At 35.2% G+C, this 14,207-nt stretch overlaps 1 protein-coding gene across 3 annotated transcripts in view; it reads right to left on the reverse strand.

Moving 5' to 3' along the window:
- The window catches only part of C20H4orf33 (chromosome 20 C4orf33 homolog), a 312,784-nt gene that overhangs the window by 77,394 nt on the left and 221,183 nt on the right, over positions 1–14,207 (reverse strand). Inside the window, exon 10 of one of the 3 annotated variants that reach the window (XR_012012789.1) lies at positions 4,366–4,389. The exons of 1 other annotated variant lie outside the window; for it this stretch is intronic. The gene's annotated coding sequence lies outside the window, so the exon portion shown is untranslated. Of the gene's footprint in view, positions 1–4,365; positions 4,390–10,732; positions 12,512–14,207 lie in introns of those variants that run through there. One more of the 3 variants, XR_012012788.1, reaches the window with a different exon arrangement.

Raw genomic sequence — 14,207 nt, forward strand, 5'->3', positions numbered from 1 at the left:
AAATAAAATCTTTTTTAAAAAGCAATAATAAATACCAATTGATTTTGAGAAAACATGAATTCAGGAGAATGAATTTCTGAGAAGGAAAGAGACAAGTGCTACATGACAAGGTGGACCACCAGGCCCGGGGCCTTCACCTACTGCACAGCTGAGCTAGGCCTGCTGTCACATCCACAAACAGACAAGTTTCCACTGAAATCCCTTCATGTTTTATTTCACATTAAGTGACACCATAAAATCTTCAATCGTGACATTTCAGAAACCAGTTGTTCTAAGATATTAAAAGCACACTCATCACAACTCATTTGGACTGTTTGGGATACACAAGGTGATGGAGGTTGCAAGGGCATGCTCTCTTTATTTGCATCTTAGAAAAAACAAGTCACCCTGGTCTGCAATTTGGTACTTAAAACTCTAATCATGCCTGGGCTTATTTGCATCACATCATTTCAGATACATATATAATGTATCTGAGGCATAGAAAATAGGATATACCCAAGAAATTCCAAAATTCCCATTTTTAATTGTTAATTTGCTATGGAACCATGATGTACTATGTCATTAATAAATCTGCATTCCTACTTAAAAAGAAAGTCTTATTCCCATGAAGGCAAATTACATAGGCATTTTTCAAGACACTTATTTTCTTAACAAATAATTACAATTAGTTGCAATCATCACTAAAATAATAGTTTGGCTCATAGCCTTTTTATCTACTGTGATTTTTTTTTAACATGCCCATTAAGCTTTTTCTTGAGCTTTCAGAACTCTACCTGGTCAAGTAGGTCATAATTCTGAATGCTGTGCTATTAACTGACTTTTAATTAAAATCTGTTATAAAATCACTGTTATTTTTCTTGGCCTTCAAAGATAAATAGATATATTCATCAAAATGCACAAAATGTCCAACTTAAAAAATAGCGTGTCTTGTGATATAATATAAATTGAAAACACAGGATATTATCTTATCCATATGATATCCATACCTCTTCTAACGGTTTGCAAAATTCAGCATTCATGAGTATAACCATGTTTCCCTAGATCATATCAACCTGAAGATACACGTTAAGTCCCAATCACAATTACAAAATGCCATGGCCTGAATTTCTGCCCCACTCAGAGTCTACAGAATAAATATTCCTCATCATAATGGTAAACCACATTAATCTAGGCCAACTCATTCTCTGCTTAAAAGCAAGCCACAGCATGGAGGGTTACCCAAATAAATATGTGGATAAGAACTGAAAAGCAATTAAAGCAATTTAGATCTCTATTGCAGCCTCTTAGAAATATTCACAAGATAACAGAAGAACTTATAATCTTCTTTCTCCATCTCTCCTTCAACTTTCCCAAATATAGCAGCTGTCCCTTTGTCTCTCTCACGGCCCTTTCCAATTTAGCCCTCCTCTCTTTCCTCCCCCGCCCTACCAAAAGAGGCCTTTCATTACATGGATCAATTTAGCCTCACTGACCCCAGTTCTATATAATTGTCCTTGCAGGTAACAGGCATTAATCACAGACATGCAGCTTCCTGGACCCCAAATGCTAATCCTAATCCAAGCTGATGATGCTTCTGCTACTAATTCAATGCATGGACCACCCTGCTTCTTTCTTCCATGCTCCAACCTTTACCTTACATCACCAATGTAATGCAGCTATCAAGGAGAATGGTTACAGGAAGAAGGAAAAACAGTTTATCTGTAGGAACTAGAGAGAAAGCAGAAAATATGTAGGCAGATCTGGTGATGGGAAGTGGAAGCAGTTCTGAGCGCTTCTGTCATCAGCTAAGAATTAGGATGAGATAAATATTAGAAATTTTAAAGAATAAAGTGTAAAATTGTCACCTCAGAGAGAATGAAAGTGAACGTACTAGAGAAATCCAGTAGGACTACCCTGCAGGACTGAGTGCCCACTTGAGATTTGTCATCATAAATCAAAGAGACGAGTCAACATTGTTGGATATTTCTTTTAGCCACATTCAGCTATTTGATTCCAGTCATGAAATAAAGTAATTTTACTTAAATAGAGTTTTTTCGGGTAAGAAAAAAGCAGGGGAGTTGAGGTGTACGCAAGGGGAGTGACCAAAGGCTCTAAACTAGACAAGGAGAGAAGTGAGAACATAGGTAGGTGAGAGTGAGATGAAATGAATCATAAAAAAGTGGTGTAGAAGTGGGGAAGGGTCAATGGATTAGAGGTCCTAATAGGGTCAAGAACAAATGAAATGGGAATACAAGGAAAGTAAGCTAAAACATAGGAAGTTATGGTTTCCAATAGGATGCTTGAAATTAATATTTTGCTGGTGGGTCTGATATCACTGATAGGATATGACTCTGACATGGATGATAAGAAGGACAAGACTACTGGAAATGAGGAGATCAAGGCACTGACTGACCAGAGCATGGGTGGATTGTCTAAGTGGTTGTTACCAAAATGATGGAAGGATTTGTAATAGAAATGAGTATTTTAGCCAAGTGCTAAGTTTTCAATAAATGATAAATTTTTCAGATTATATGAAAATCATTGGTTTACATGGTAAGCTCTATCAAACAGTAACTGTTAATTTTTTTCTCTTTAGTGTCTTAGAAGAATGTCTAGCACATAAAAGCTCTTTAATAAGTACTTAATAAGGCCTCCTGAATTTTCCCATTGGCTCAAGATTAATTTAGCAAGACTGAGATGAAAATGGGGAAAGTAAGCCACATATGAGAGACAGGTAAAGATACAGAGATGACTTATAAAGGCTTAAAAATTAGTATTACTTTCAACAAAAACTAAATATTTAATCACCTTTTAGAGGCAAGAATTTTGTAGTCACTGTGGTCTTCCTCTGCTTTCCACTGAGAAGATGGTCACCTTCTTCTATTGTCCCAAACAATTCAACCCTGGTCCAGATTTTCATATCTCACACAAAAAATTAAAGTCCCTATGCTAACTACACTTTCTTTTCTTATAGAATGGTTTAGCTTCATTTTTCAAATATGTCTTTTGCAATCCCACCTCCCAGTCCAAATAGCTTATGAACATGATCCATAGAATACGTGTCCTGCTATGACCAATGATCTTTCAGAATCTCTCATCGATCAACATTATCCTCCCTGACTGCTCAGTTTCTTTTTTTTTTTATTGAAGGTCAATATGCCAACATATAGCATAATGCCCAATGCTCATCCCGTCAAGTGCCTCCCTCAGTGCCCGTCACCCAGTCACCCCATCCCCCCACCCACCTCCCCTTCCACCACTCCTTGTTCATTTCCCAGAGTTAGGTGTCTCTCATGTTTTGTCACCTTCACTGATATTTTCACTCATTTTCTCTCCTTTCCCCTTTATTCCCTTTCACTAATTTTTATATTCCCCAAATGAATGAGACCATATAATGTTTGTCCTTCTACAATTGACTTATTTCACTCAGCATAATACCTTCCAGTTCCATCCACATCGAAGCAAATGGTGGGTATTCATCCTTTCTGATGGCTGAGTAATATTCCATTGTATACATAGACCACATCTTTATCCATTCATCTTTTGATGGACCCTGAGGCTCCTTCCACAGTTTGGCTATTGTGGACATTGCTGCTATAAACATTGGGGTGCAGGTATCCCGACGTTTCACTGCATCTGTATCTTTGGGGCAAATCCTCAGCAGTGCAATTGCTGGGTCGTAGGGTAGTTCTATTTCTAACTCTTTGAGGAACCTCCACACAGTTTTCCAGAGTGGCTGCACCAGTTCAAATTCCCACCAACAGTGCAAGAGGGTTCCCCTTTCTCCACATCCTCTCCAACATTTGTTGTTTCCTGCTTTGTTGATTTTCCCCATTCTCATTGGTGTGAGGTGGTATCTCATTGTGGTTTTTGATTTGTATTTCCCTGATGGCAAGTGATGTGGAGCATTTTCCCTTGTGCTTGTTGGCCATGTCTATGTCTTCCTCTTTGAAATTTCTGTTCATGTCTTTTGCCCATTTCATGATTGGATTGTTTGTTTCTTTGCTGTTGAGTTTAATAAGTTCTTTATAGATCTTGGAAACTAGCCCTTTATCTGATACGTCATTTGCAAATATCTTCTCCCATTCTGTAGGTTGTCTTTTAGTTTTGTTGACGGTTTCTTTTGCTGTGCAGAAGCTTTTTATCTTGATGAAGTCCCAATAATTCATTTTAAATTCATAGATGCATCTTGCAAGAAGTTGCTGTCGCCAAGTTGAAAAAGGGTGTTGCCTGTGTTCTCCTCTAGGATTTTGATGGAATCTTGTCTCACATTTAGATCTTTCATCCATTTTGAGTTTATCTTTGTGTGCTCAGTTTCTTAAACCAGTTCAGCTCTCTCCCCTTGTCTGAGACCAGAGAACCAGAGAGAGATTAAGGGGAAAGTCATGACGATGGCCATGAGGAGTCAACCTATAAAGGTGTAAAAATAATATCGGGACAAATGATCAAATTTTATATTCATCCTTTATCATAAGTTTCTGCCATCAAGTAAATGTCCCTCTCTACTGCACATAGAATTCTACTGAATATTTTTTAAATGAATGTTTACTGTTGTGAGCAAATAAAGTCTGTTATAATCAGCTGAAATTCCAAAAACTGAATAATGCACATTCATTGAAATGTAATTTATTTTATTGCCTAAATTTTAAATTCTTTGCTCCCTTAAAAAGTTGTCTGGTTTGCTATATAGAAAATAAAGTTAAAAAGATAGCAGCAGCACATTAATAGTTTTTATACCTAACTTGAGGTTAAATGATCAGCCTGCATTACACAGCTAATATGAGCAGAGGTGATTTTAAATACAGGAAACCTAGCTCAGAACCTGCACCCTTAACTATTACACTATTTATGTCTTTTTTCCCCAAAAATATTGACACTGGTTTGGCAAGCAAAAGTAAATTACTGAGTAAATGTTTCTTTGGACAATTTGTTCCAATAGATATTCATTTTCTTTCCACCTCCACTAAATACTAAACAACTACTTAAAGGACTTTGAAATTTGTCCTCTGACTTATTTCACTTAGCATTATATACTGTAGGTCCACCCATGTCATTAAAAATGGCAAGATTTCATTTTTATAGCTGAGTAATATTACATAGTATGTATGTACATGTATGTGTGTGTATATATAGACACATATTTTCTTTTTCTATTCACCTATGGATACTTGGGTTGCTTCCAAATCTTGGCTATTGCAAATAATGCTTCAATAAATATAGGGCTGCATAATCTTTCTAAATTAATGTTTTCATTTTCTTTGGGTAAAAAAATTAGTGGAATTACTAGATCATATGGTAATTCTATTTTTAACTTTTTAAGGGTCCACCATATTGTTTTCTATAGTGGTTGCACCAACTTGTACTCCCACAAACAGTGGATGAGGTTTTCTTTTTCTCCACATCCTCAGAAAGACTTGTTATTTCTCTCTCAATCTCTCTCTCTTTTTTTTTTTTTTTTTTTTTTGGTTTTAGCCATTCTGACAGGTGTAAAGTGATATCTTACTGTGGTTTTTATTTTTTGTGTGTGGTTTTTATTTTAATTTCCCTGATTATGAGTGATGTTGAGTATCTTTTGGGGTGTCCAATGGCCATCTGTATGTCTTCTTTGGAAAAATGTCTCTTCAGGTCCTCTGCCCATTTTTTAATTGGATATTTTTGGTATTGAATTGTATAAGTTCCTGATATATTTTGGATATTAAGCCCTTATTGAACATATGTTTTGAAAATATCTTCTCCCATTCAGCAGGTTGCCTTTTTGTTTTGTTAATGTTTGCCTTTGCTGTGCAGAGGCTTTTCATTTTGATGTAGTCTCAATGTTTAATTTTGCTTTTGTTTCCCTTGCCAGAGTCCAGAAATAAACCGACACTTTTATGGTCAATTAATCTATGACAAAGGAGGCATGAATATACAATGGAAATAAAGACAGTCTTGTTAACAAATGGTTGTTGGGGAAAATGGGACAGCTACATGCTAAAGAATATTGGTTTTAAAGGGTACCAAATTATTAGCTTTCCTTGGGCATGCACAAGTTCTCTACCTCGTCTTAGGTGGTAGAGTGCATTGCTGTTCTCAGTCCTTCACCTTTCCTTGTATCTACCCTCTGCATGTGATCTTGTGAGATGGGGAGTTTACCTCCTGGTCTTTGACTTAGAGCTGGGTCATGTGACTTTCTTTAGCTAATGGGATATAAAGAAGCAGAGGCTTTATATGTGCTTACACAGCCAGATTATCCTTACTTTCTGTCATAGACATGAGAAGAAAATGCCTGAGTATTTTCTGATACCAGAACAATGAGAGATATCTGGAACAGACCTAAACCTCACTGCCAGCTTATTGCCATGCCCCATCTCCACCAGCTGAGTCCCAGCCAAATCTCAGATGCAAGAGCAAGAGACAATTGCTTATTGCTGCCTCTCACTGAGTTTCTGAGTGTTTGTTTGTTTGTTTGTTTTTAAGAATTTATTTATTTATTTATTTATTTATTTATTTATTTGAGAGAGAAAGACAAGCGGACTCCATGCTGAACACAGAGCCCCATGCGGGGCACAATTGCAAGACTCTGAGATTGAGAGTTGGAGGCTTAACTGACTGAGCAACCCAGGTGGCCCTCTGAGAGGTTTTTAATCAGCATCGATTTGGCCACAGTTAACTGATAAACTCTGCTTAAGACCCATAAAGCCTAGTCCATCCTTCTACTTTTGGACTCTGGCCCAGGAGAACCTAACTTCAAATATTCTAAATAGAAAAATATTTTCATTGTCCCTAATTAGTAAAAATACCTTTGTCTATTAGAATTTATATAAAACTCAAAAAAGGAATTTATATAAAATCCTACTTCCTTATGAGCAACCAGCAAAGGAAATACAATGAGTAAATACAGAAAGGAATTTGGGGGTGGAAGGGTTTTGTTTTTTTTTTGTTTTTGTTGTTGTTGTTTTCTAAAATAGTTGGTATAATTTACTTTCTTATAATTCACACAGGAAGGAATAAAAAAGAAAGAAGAAAACCCCTCAAGAAATATTCTCTTATTTCAGGAGTAGTAAATTAAATAAAATATGTTAAACTACATACAGGGCCAGGGAAACAGAAAACCAATTCATGGAACAAGCAGAAGAAAAGAAAGCAAGGGCAAGCTACACAAGATGTAAAAGGGCTCCCAGAAAGACAGACCAGATAAGTTTCTATCTACAGGTAGGGGAAATGGATAAAGAGTTCTTATTCCAATGTATTGGAGTTCTTATTTCCAATATAGAAAGGTTTGTAACCGGCATTATTTCAAAGTGGGACTCAGAAAACATTTTCTCATATGAATGATTTTCTACATTATGATTAGGTTTTACAATGTTGCATGATATTCATGCCACAAATTTTATTTAGCACCTACTATGTACCAGGAAAGTGTTATGATAAATAATAAAGATAAAAATTTGAAGACTACCAAAGGAACCTAAGCAAAAAGAATTAAATTGTTTTTTAGGGAAAGGAGTGACCTTATTTTAAGCTAGTTGACAAAATGACGTTTTAGAATATAAATCTGTCTATAAGTTAGGAATTGTGTTGTTCCATACCTTTGTCTGCAGAGTATACCAGAGAGGCTCAAGGAACTTAAGGGTTAAAAATAGATGTGTTGGCTAATTTTAAAAAGGAAACTGCAATGAGATTACTACATGGAAAGAGTAGGCCGGTCAAAATTGCAGTATACATGATTGATAAGTCAGTCTAAAATGGCTTCATTCCAACTGACTGGTATTATAACGAATACAGCCGGTAGCTTTAATAGGTGCTTAGCTGAAAGAAGATAGTTTACTGCCTGCTGTTTTAGACACCTGATGACAATTCAGGAGAATGCATTTGAACTGCAGTTCCATCTTCAATTAAACAGTATCTATATTGAGAAAAATTTCAGAAATATCTCAAGCACATTTTAGATTTTAAAAAAGGATAATTTACACCAAGGAAGTTTGGAAAGCTACACTGGGAAGCCATATATAGAAAATCAGAAAATATTTCCAAATGCCTAACAGCTTGTTGAACTGGGAGGATTCTACTGGGATAGAGTGAGAGACTTTACTGTCATGCCCACAAATCCTATCCAAGGATAGAGCCTATCTTATTAGTTCAAAGTGTGAATTAATTGACTCTTTCCACATAATAGGATCTATTTCAGCTCACATACCAGTTTATGTGAAAATGAGAGAGAACAGCAGAGTAAGGCATAAAGGACTTAAAGGCAGTAATAGTATTCATAACCAACTGAGTAATAGCAAATCAAACACAAGATGGTGCATCTCAGTTTTGAAATTGATTATCCTGAGTATGTCATAAAGAAGGGGTCTGAGAGGCAATAAATGCAATTTTGAGAAAGAAGTTAATTATGGCATTTTCAAAATTTAAAAGGAAAGGGGAATAAAAGTGGGTTATTTAGGGTTATTTAATGAACAATCTTGATACTTAGAACCAAGATGTTGAGAATTAAGATGATACAAAGTTTGAAAGATTGATTACATTCCATTAAAATATATTGAAATCAATACACCTCTAATTATCCATCTCTATTACTGCATGTGTAAATGTTCTCATAAAGACACTAACGAAAGATAGATGATTCGCCTTTATACTTGTATCAGTTCAGCTAAATTTTACTTAAATAATACATGCTGCATTTCTGATGGACATATAGGACACATATGCAAATAGACAAGTAAAATAAACTTTTCCATTCTTTGTATCATCTACTTTTTAACTACCAAAGAGCCTGTCTAAATCACAGATGTCATTGTCTCCTCCTGGTAACTTTAACATATTAGTGTTAGACTATAAATGCTATAAATAGACTATAAATGCTTAACAACGACAAAAAAGCTTTTATAACCCTTTTGAACCAAATACATAAACTTTTGTTTTTAAGATTTCATTTATTTATTCATAAGAGACAGAGACATAGGCAGAGGGAGAAGCAGGCTCCCCACAGGGTGCCTGATGAGGGACTCGATCCCAGGACCCCGGGATCACACCCTGAGCCGAAGGCAGACGCTCAACCGTTGAGCCACCCAGGCATCCCCAAATACACAAACTTCTGAGTAAAAATTGTTTTTTCTTATTACATTTTTTGAGATAGATGTAAAAAGGTTGATATATGCGTAGACAACACTTTAAATATCAAGGAAGAACTAGCTGGCATTTGAGATACTTTTTATTTTTCCATTCATAGATAGACACCTTCAATGTGTAAGGGATATTATCTCCCAACTCAGAGAAAGCTGGTTTCTTTACATACAAGTGAATATGTTTTGCTGAATGGACCAGCACAGGTATAATGATCATTTGAGAAATATTTTTTTTTGAATCAAGAAAAAACTTTGTGTCCATGTAAAAGAGATTAAATTTATGGATTTATGCAGAAAGTGAGCTTATTAATTTATGCAGAAAAAATAAATGGGTCAAGGATTATTTTGAATGTTAAATAAAACAAACAAGTCCACAAAAATCATAATTTAAATTGGCTGTTATTCAACATTTATTATTTATTCATTTAGTCTACAAATACTGAATGAGAACTTAACATGTACCCAGACTACTTGAGTATTCAAATCAGCTAATTTTGATATTGTTTAAGTTCAGAATAGGCATTTCAACAGTTTGTGATCACATATGATTTCAGGTTGCTCATATTCTAACTGCTACTCAGTTAACTAGCTATCACATATCTGGAGGCAAATAAATAACTTTACCACAGTGGGGAAAAAAGAGAACTTAGAGCACATGATCTCAAAGGCCTCTTTCAGACTAATGTCCTGTGCACCAAATGAATAGGAGGATAAATAAATAATCAGCTTACAAAAATAATTACAATGTTAAAATTAATTTTCATGTACAAAATATGGAAAATAAATCTGATAATATGATAGAGAAATGTGACAAGTGGTAGAAAAATCATGTCCAACACATGCCATTAAATACTCTTTACATTCAAAGTAAAATATCCTTTATATGCAAAGGAAAGTACATGCAAGATGCTGGTTAAAAACAGCTATCATTGAGCCACAGATTTGCAGAAATAGAACTCCAAAGAAAAATAGCAGAAGACAGCTTTCCCCTCCATGACAGCAAACACAACAGGATGTTCTTCAAAGCCTATGCATGGACAGTAAAGGAAGGGGGGGAGCTGTGTGTGTGTGTGTGTGTGTGTGTGTGTGTGTGTGTGTGTTCTTTTCTCCATGAAGTTGCTTCAATTTCAGAATTTCCTTAGAATTCAGGTGAGATTCTGGACTGAAGTCCCCTTAGGGAGCACCAAACTGCAAGATGCCTCCCAGAGTTCTTAAGGCAAAGTCACCTTCCATGTCAACTGTAAATAATCATCTAGCTTCCAATTAGAGCTCAGTTCCATAGTGGTATGCCAATCATTTAAACGTTTTGCTCTCCTTTTATACAAAAATTGAATGAAGTATTCTGTCAAATGGTCTGCTGTCTCTTCTTTTGTGGAGGTCATAAGAATTCCCCTAAATTTGAAAAAACTATCTCCACTTTGTGTCACTATAACACATAATAATATCAAGGGTAAAATATGCCATAAAATGAAGCATTTTAAGTGAAATCTCTTTAAAGTCCCGAGTTGCCTGTATTTGTTATTCTAAGAGTAGCTGTAGGAATAGTGACATTAATTATTGAACTGAAGGTGGATGAATGCATTCTTCATGGTGTTCAAAAGCACTCTGGGAGCAGAGTCTCCATCCAGAATCCCTTTTGAGCACCTGCGCCTACTTTCCAAGGCACTTTTCCTGTCCTTGAAGCACCACCTGACACCAACAAAGTCCCTTTTTTTTTTTTTTTTTTTTACCACAGACTTGTCTTGAAAGAGAATTGAAAAATCCACATGCTGCCTAACTTTATTTACCTGGGTGGTTATTAAGTCACTAACTTATACTCACATAAACTGCTTTTGTGTTTCCAGGTGCCAGATATAGAGAAAATCCCAGCTCTTTCTCAAATGTATTACTAAAAACCTCTTTTGTCCTCTTCCCAGCAAATAGACACTTATGCATACTTGTCGCTTGTTTTGTGTGAGAAATTCTGAAAACACTCCAGTCAGAAATGAAGAAGATATAGCTGCCATTTTCTCCGTGGCAGAAATCTAGCTCCGGAACACATTTTAAATCCTTTTTTTCAGAGGACAAGAAAGACTTAGTTAAAGGACTCAGATAAAAGATGACAAAATTCCATTAAGTGACAGTAAGCCAATATGCACACAAAGGCAAGATATGAGGAAACAGGTTCAAGTTATAAGATTTGGATTTGATATTATAAAGAATGTAATGACATAATAGTCATGAAAATTTATCAACAAAGTAATTAGATATGTTTTGTTTTAAATTAAGAACTTTCCAAATGGAATAGAAATAAAATAGAATCTTTCAAAAACTTCTACCAGTGTTGTGGTTTTATGATTTTTCTTTATTGTTTTCGTTGCCATTTAGATTCTATTAATTACAAATTAAACTATCCTATCTTTGCCCTTTGGTTCAAATAAATCACTATGGATAATAGCCTCTGCATCAAAAAAGATCCCTAACATTTACATAAGGTATTTGTCAATAGTTAGGAATTCACATATGACCACTGGACAAATTGTGAAGTCTCCATCACCCCCCATTGATTCCTGTTCTGCTTCTTTTCCTCCCTGAAGGGCACACCTTCTGACTTCTTCTAATGTCCAAAATCTTCATGTTTTCTTTTTCTTCATCTGGCTCTCACAATTAATATAAATTACTGACAGTACCTTAAGAGAAAACTGTCCAAAATATGCTGAGAAGAATATCGGATCCTTACTATATTAAAAGGATTTACTTGGAGAAAAGGCTCCCAGTGTCAAGTAATTTTAAGAAATGTTGTGTTGAATACATATAGATACATTTTTTTGGTGCTTGGAGCTTTAATATGTTAAAATGCATTATGACATGCTGGGAAAGAGCTACAGCAGACAGCATTCCCCAAACTTACTTGGATATAGAATTTTTTTCCTTTTTTTCTGGAACCATTCAGGAGAATTTTTAGTTCTGCAGGACGCTCTGAGAAATCCCAGGAAAGGGAAGTATGTTAGATTTTTGAGAGGTCTTCCACCCGGAGGTTTTACCAACTCCTACAACTATTAAGTCAGGTTCTATGGCCAACCATCCAGGGGTTTCTAACTCAAGCTCCTAAATTCATTCTCCATGCCTGTGTTAAGTTGACCTATAAGACTTAAGTAATTGAAAAAAATACGCAACATTTGGATCCAAAATACTGTTCTCAAAAGCATGTAGTCTAGAATAAACAGACTAGCCAGATGTATTGTTTGCATTTAGCTCAAATACACCTTAGTGCTATCTTTCTATATTAAAGATTAATTTTCTTCATGGCAGCCCCGGTGTCTTAGAGGTTTAGCGCCACCTTCAGTCCAGGGTGTGATCCTGGAGTCCCGGGATCGAGTCCCACGTCGGGCTCCCTGCATGGAGCCTGCTTCTCCCTCTGCCTGTGTCTCTGCTTCTCTCTGTCTCTAATAAATAAATAAAATCTTTAAAAATTAATTTTCTTCAATGTAACTTAATGAATTCAAGAATTTTTGTTTAATGCTTACTATGTGCCAAGCATTATGTGAGAAAATCAATAAATATATAATATTTATATTTATAATATAAATATATAATATAATAATATATATTATAAATATATAATATTGATTTAATAAATATAATATTCAATGAGATAAACTATTTTATAGGTACAATACAAACATTTTATTAAAAGTTAACCAAAGAAGACCTTGTTAAATCAACATCTAATGCAAATATACTATGGGCTATCTTTCAAGTAATTGAAATGAGATTTTTATTTCTCTTTCGGGCTTACTTCCATAAAAGATGACAAATTCTTTGTTAAGTAGCTATTTTCTTGTTTAGTGTATATTTACATTATTTTCATACTTATTCAAAAGTTTTTTCCTCATTCAGTGACCAAAATGTCCATCAAAATAGTCCTTATAGAGCCTGACTCTCCTAACCTAAAATATTTCATGCTCTAAAAGTTGAGTTCTTTTAGACCATAAAAATCTCCTACTCTATCTTAAAGGTAGCACATAGAATATGAACAAAATGATTCTAGAACATTTTATTTTATGTCTATTCAATAATGGACAAAGTCCAGCACCATTGGTAAATTACTGCTTCTCGGTATTAGCCTGAAGAAACTGATAGGGTCTCCAGCTGTGCCTAATTTGTAATCTGTAAGATGCTAATAGCTTCCCTGTTTGCATACATGAGGCTTTGCTCAACATCAAAAAAAAAACAGTGATTCTTGATTTTCAGTCTAAAGAAACACAGTTTTCTGTGGTACATTTGAAATAAAACATTAAATCTATGCCGAAAACACCGGCAGTAATAAATTAAAAGATCATAGGTGAGGTACAGAAAGGGTGTGTCAAATTGAAGATTTCGGGCGGTTATTATCATATAGATTGGTCTTAAAGTCAAATAAAAAAATTTGCCAAGGAAGGATGCAATTTCCACCAGGAGGACAGAGTGATATAAGTGGGCTAAATTGTCTAGAAGATTCAGTTCTATTACTACAGTTCTTTTGCTAGCTCTACCAAACAGAATTTGAGGCCTTTTCTGTCAGGACAGTGATAAAGTACTTGGTAAACTAAATGTTATTAAATTTCAAATGCATCATTTTCAGCCAACTGCAACTGTAGGATATTTTAATAAGTTATGTGGATATTAGATATATGAAAACATGTGGGTAGCATTTGCCCTGGAAGCACTATTTGGTAAACACATTTGATTCAATTTTTATAACCAAAAAGACTCAGCTGGACCGCTAATGTTTTAAACCAAAGAAGCATATTTCATCTACAGAACTCTGTATTTTTCAAACATTATCATTAATACCCAGAACAGACTTGTCACTATAGGGAGGTCTAGGACTAGGTGTTCTCTTAACAAGGAAAAAATTCTTCAACATGATGTGTAGATTCAGAGACTTAAATCTCAGAAAAGCCTAAAATTCCAGTAGTAGCTATAAAGTTTTAACACACTCAAGCCTTTTAAGTCAAAGAAATCCCAGAGTACATCTAAACTTAGCTTTGAGAAGAAAGAAACTACACCTAAGAGGGGCATCATATCAATTCTCACCATGAGATTTTGCCCTTCTATTAAATCAAACCAGAAACCTGGATTACACTAGTCCCAATAGAG

This window comes from Canis lupus, chromosome 20 (genome assembly GCF_048164855.1).
Source record: "Canis lupus baileyi chromosome 20, mCanLup2.hap1, whole genome shotgun sequence".
Taxonomy (NCBI): domain Eukaryota; kingdom Metazoa; phylum Chordata; class Mammalia; order Carnivora; family Canidae; genus Canis; species Canis lupus.